This window comes from Ahaetulla prasina, chromosome 4, assembly GCF_028640845.1.
Source record: "Ahaetulla prasina isolate Xishuangbanna chromosome 4, ASM2864084v1, whole genome shotgun sequence".
In the NCBI taxonomy this organism is placed as follows: Eukaryota; Metazoa; Chordata; class Lepidosauria; order Squamata; family Colubridae; genus Ahaetulla; species Ahaetulla prasina.
The window spans coordinates 66,877,516-66,883,739 of record NC_080542.1 but is presented as its reverse complement, the minus strand read 5'-3'; positions in this window follow the sequence as shown (position 1 = coordinate 66,883,739).

Genomic DNA, 6,224 nt, shown 5'->3' with positions numbered 1-6,224 from the left:
TAGTTGAATAGATACTTATCAAGTTTCTCCTGATGGTCCCCGGGACCCAGGGGTGAAATGTAAAATTTGTTACTACTGGTTCTGTGGGCTTGGCTTGGTGGTGGGGGTAATATGACTGGGTGGGCATGGCCAACTTTTTTAAAAAACTTTTAAAAGCATTTTTTCTACAACCTCTTTGCCTGAAGAGGTTGTTAAAAAATGCTTTTAAAAGCCTGTGATGATCAGGCAACTCAGCCGAAATCACCAGAGGGAAAAAAGCTTTTAAAGGGTTCTGATAATCCCAGCTGAGTTGCCTGATCACCAGAATCTTTTAACATTTTTTCTACAATCTCTTTGGCTGAAGAGGTTGTAAAAAAATGCTTTTAAAGAGTTCTGACGATCCCAGTTGAGCCACGCGATCCTCAGAGGCTTTTTGTTTTTACTTTTAAAAGCATTTTTTTGGGCAAAGAAAAACTGCTTTTAAAAGTTTTAAAAAAAACCTCTGATGATCACACCGCTCAGCTGGGGCGGAGGGGGGGCAGAGATTCTTGCTACTGGTTCCCCGAACCACCCATCACCATCACTACCAGATCGGGCGATCCGGTCCGAACCGGGAACATTTCACTCCTGCCGGAACCCATTCGAGTCAACACCTCTTTTGTTATTCACACCATTCGTTCCACCTGCCCATTCCTTGTGGAGTGAAATGTGTGACAAGGGTGTGACATATGCCTCGATTTACTAGGAGTACCTTGAATGCCATTGGCATAAATTGCGGCCCATTGTCCGATACCAATCATCCATTGCAAACAGTTTGTTAATACCCTAACAATGGCATCCATTGTAGTTGACCTCATTGTGGTCACCTCCAGCCATTTGGAATAAGCATTGACAACAATTAGGAAAGATATTACCTTTATCGACCCTGCAAAATTGAAATGTATTCTAGACCAGGGGCCTTTCAGGGTTTCCCAGTCCTGTGGTAGAGCTGGAGGAGGTGCTGATCTCGATTCCTGGCATGCTTGACACAATGACACCCACTCTTTGATATCTCTATCTATATTTGGCTATCACGGATAACTACAATTCCAGGGTGGCCTTCATATAGAGTCTCTAATAATGATTTCCTTAGCCTTGAGGGTATCACTACCTGATTCCCCCACAATAGGCAACCCTTCTGCACTGAAAGTGCTATTGCCTTGCCCGGAATGGCTTAAACTCTACATTCCCTGTCTCTTTAGGCCATCCCCTCCACACCCAGTTTATTACTTGCATGATTGTTTGATGTTTTCTCGACTGGGTTGCCACTTCCATAGCCGTAACTGGTACAGATGGCATGGTCTCAATCAGCAATACCAATGTTGCTGGAGCCAGATCCTCCACTAGATTAGGTAACGGACATCAGCTTAGGCCATCAGCATGGCCCAGTTCCGTGCCGAGTATAAGTCGATAACTATATGCTGCTAAAAACTCTGTCCAGTGCATCATTCTTGGGGACAGGAGCTGCGGTGTTTGCTGGTCCCCCACAATTAGTCCCAACAGTGGATTATGTTCTGTCACTAAATCAAATTTTCTTCCATAAACATATTCGTGGAATCTCTTTATCTCAGCAACTGAAGCCAACGCCTCTTTATCAAGATGGCTATAGTTCCTCTCAGCTGATGATAGCGTCCTAGAAAAGAACGCTATTGGGGTCTCATGATTGTCTGGAAGGTGGTGACTTAAGACTCCTCTGACTCCAAACAGGAATGCATCACACATCAGGACTAATGGCAGGCATTCATTAAACTGAACTAGGACGCTATCTGGGGAAATTATTTTTTTCACCTCCACAAATGCAGCTGCTTCTCTGTGCCCCCATGGCCATGGTACCTTTTCTCCCAACAGTTGATATAGTGGTTCAGCGACAGATGCCTTTTGTCGCAAAACCACACTATAGAAATTGAGGAGCCCTAAAAAGGCCTGAAGGTTCATCTTATTCTTGGTGTTGGTGCAGCATATATTGCTTGTACTTTCTCCTTGGTGAGGTGCAATCTGGATGCATCAACCAGGTATTCCAGGAACTCAACTTGATTTACTGCTACTTTACACTTTTCTTCCTTTACCTTTAGCCCAGCCTCTTGAAATCTTTGTAACACCAGACGTAGTTGTTCAAATAATTCAATTTTACTGGTAGCAGAGATGAGCACATCATCAAAATAGGGAACAACCCCAGGGATGCCATATAATAAACGTTCCATCAAACTTTGAAACAACCCTGGGGCCACGCTTATCCCAAACTGTAAGCAGCAGCAATGGAATGCCCCCTGATGCATTATGATGGTTTGTGCTTTGGCAGTGGCATCATCCAAGGGGAGCTGCTGATAAGCTTGGGCAAAAACTAACTTTGCTAGGATCTTGGCCCCCCCAGTGAATGTAACAAATGCTGCACCACTGGTAACGAATAAGCATTATGCTGATGAGCCCTATTCAAAGTACATTTATAATCCACACAAATTCGGACCAACCCATCTGGTTTCACTGGCGTCTTAATAGGGGTCTCCCACTTGGTGTGGTCCACCAGTTCCAGTACACTTTGCTCAATCAATTTATCCAGTTGTTCATCAACCTTGGGCTTTAATGCAAATGACGCTTTCCTCAGTTTCATTCTAATTGGCTCCACCTTGGGGTCCAAACTGAAGGATATCGGGGTACCCCTATATTTTCCCAACTTTCCATCAAACACATTGGCAAACTCTTTACTCAACTCTCTGACAGTTTCTCAGGATTTTATGAACCCCACTGATCTCTAACCCTAAAGCTGAAAACCAATCCAGTCCCAGGAAGTTAAGCAGCACAGCAATTTAAGTGACCTGGAGGAGTCTTTATATTCTATATGGAACGTTCCGCTACCCTTAATGGGAATGTTATTTCCTTGATAGTCTCTCAAACAAATATGGCTATGCATAAGCTTCCACTCAGCTCTGCATGGCACTAATCTCTGTAGGGTCTGCCAGGATACAATTATTGTTGCCGACTCCATATCCACTTCCATCTGGCACGGTGATCCTGCAATACGGATATTAATATAAATTTTACTATTTCCCAGAATCCTGGTTTGGTTGCTGACCCTCTCTGAATGATGGCTGTCAGTGTTAATAGTAAAACACTCATCCTCTGAGGTTCTTAGTCTCAGCGGGCCATGCTTCCCCCCCCACCATTACAAATTGAAGTCTGTCCTGCTTGGGGGACAGGCAATGCAGCATGGCAAACCTGTGCTAGGTGACCCTTCTTCCTACACCATCTACAAATGGTGTTTTTATGGCAACATGTAGCTCTCAGGTGATTTCCACTGCACTCTATAATGAGGACAGCTTCCGATCCTTGATGCGGTCCTTACTGGCTGCCCTCAACCGATGGGCATCATCATGATTATCTTCCTCATCTTCAGTGTCCCCTCCATAATTCCACCTCTCCCCGATGGACGGTTGCCCCCCTTCTAGCAGAAGTCAAGCAGCCTGATTTCTGTATCTCTTCTGTCGATCTATTTGATGATTTGATGGCTTGTGCCTTCTCTACTGCTGTCTGTAGCGTTAACGTTGGTTTCGCCAATAATCATCTCTGTAACCGAACATCCCAAACCCACAGACCAATCTGTCTTGAAGGGCTTCATCTAGGTTGCTAAATTCACAATAAATAGCTGCTTTCTGGAGTGCTGTCATGTAACAGCTGATAGACTCACCCTCCACTGGTCCCTATGGTAAAAAGCATATCTTCTACCAATGCAAGATGGTTGGGGAGCATAATATTCCCATAATTTGCTTAATAATATGTCCCAAGGAACTCTCTGAAGGGGTTGGAGTGCAATGAGAGCCCTCGCCATCTCAAACACTTCTTTTCCACAAATGGTCAAGAAAAGCACTCATCTGGGATATTTGTATAGTCATTAGCTTCCAATATAAAGTCAAAAGAGATTAAATAAGAATCCCATGTCTGTGTTTCAGGATCAAATGGTGCAAACTATGGTGCGTTGACCATTCTCTTTCCAAAATGAACAGTCGTTACTCAGGCACTTTTTATCTCTACAACCTCTCAATCAGCATTTTCCAGTGTTGGCTCAGAGCCCAGCATTCCCTCCTTCATCACCAATGGAATGTTGTGGGTAGGAACATAGACAAGGAGCCAGACTTCCAGCAGTTACATTTATTTAAGATAAGGATTCATTATAAACCAACATGCAGTTCCTTGCTGACAGCCCCTTTTTATAGGAAACTGTCAGACTTTAACCAATAACTTTAAAATATTTGCGGAGCAAAAGGAAAAGCCTCTGCTCAAGCCTGCCTGGACATAACAGGCATATCACATTTTCTGAGCATTCTCCCCAATTTTGAATATGCAAATAAGCACTCCATTTTATCCAAAACTCTTATTGTTGAAATGATTTGATTATGTCATAAAATATAACTAATGAATGTCCTACACTCTTCTTCATGAGAAACAAAACAATAGAGGAGGGAAGTGTGTTGAAAGTAGGTGTAGATGCCCACTTTCCTTTGGGAAGTATGCTATAAAGAAGAGAAACAATATTTTATTGAGAAATAAAAAGGATAAGAGACAGACTGCAGAAAAGCAAGACAAGCTTTTAAAAAAATGCATTGTCTATATTTGGGATAGGCTGCCAGTTCTGCTTCCTTAGCAGTTTTTAAAGAGTGATTGATAAAAACCCTTACAGTATTGTCTAGACCAGAATTTGCCTGAGCCAGAAATCTGTCACCCCATTCTAGTTTTACTGCTATTAGGCACCCCATTCTAATTTTACTGTTATTATAACTAACAGGAAATCAAGAGGAATTTGTTATCCCAAATAATTAACTGCAACTTGCAACAGGAAGTGTCTTCTTTATTCCTCAGGAGTTCTTCATGTTTCTTTTATTAGGAATAAAAAAACCTTGCCGCTGTAAAGAATGGAATAGGGTGGCTATAGAGCAGCCGCATTCCCAATTAGATCAAATGTAAGCCTGCTGGCTGTGTGTTCTCCCAAGAGACAAAGGACAGCTGTGAGAGCTCTAGCAGGACCTTCCTTCAAACAGGTCCTTTTGTATGGGGTGGGGGAATTAATGGTGCGAGGCCACAGAAATACAATTCTGGGAAAGAGCCAATACTGACAGAAAATCACTTATGAATTTTATTACTATGTTTAGGGAGGGAGCTGAAATTAGGAATATTACTTCTATTCTGCATTATATTAAGCAATTATTTGAATATAAAATATTTAAATATTCCTTGTTTATGCCTCTAAAGTAGATTTTGCTAAAACAGCAGAATAGATAAGACTGTGTACTTTGTTGATTGTATGCCAGGTTCCTTTTATGAAAGCTAAAAAAGGAAAAAATATGTGCATGTCTCTTAGATCAGATTTTCATCAGACATTTTAGATATAGTTTTTGGAGTGTTCATCAATTAATTTAAATGTAAATATATTGAGTTGTTGGTGTCAGGGTTCCAAGTAACACCCCCAACAAAAGAAAACTCCGAAGCTTGCGTTTCCTCAAAGTTTCATTTTATTAGAGACGTCATATTGGCACATCTGGGAAAACCCGAATCTGAAAGTTTCCAGGTTTTCCCCACCCAAAGGAAAGTTCAAGTCCCTGCCCAACACCCACATGTCCATCATACGGTCCAATCAAAGCACCTCCCAACTGGAGATGCCTCCCAGTTCCAGACATCCAGGTGCAGGGCAAGAGCAAACCAGTAGTGGCAGCGGTGGGTGGCTCCACCTCCTGCACATCATCATGGATGCTCTGTGCATGTGCAGAAGGTTCTGCACATGCGCAGAAGCACCGCAAGCGAGTGAAGCAAGCACACACATGTTCACAGTTCCAAACCGGTAGCAAAGGTATGTGGAACCCACTACTGATTTCCACAAGTCTAATAGTAGTGATGGGGAAAAAAATATACGTTTCACTGATTGATATTCTGGTAACTAGATGTTTTGAAAAGGGCAATACATCCCATAGCTGAATGTTGGTGAGAAACTGAAAATACTCTTATCTACTCTGCTGTATTCTGCTTATTGACCTCAAAAGGATTTTTTTTCCAGGAGGGGACTGCTCAATGGGGATTATTCCCGGATAAGTAGATATAAATGAGGTTAGATTGCCCTCAACTTTGTTGGCCTTTAGAAAGTCCTTGAAGATATCAGGCTTGGAGATCCCCTGCAAAATGGATATATTGCCTATACAGGTTGTTACTTTCCCACACTTTCT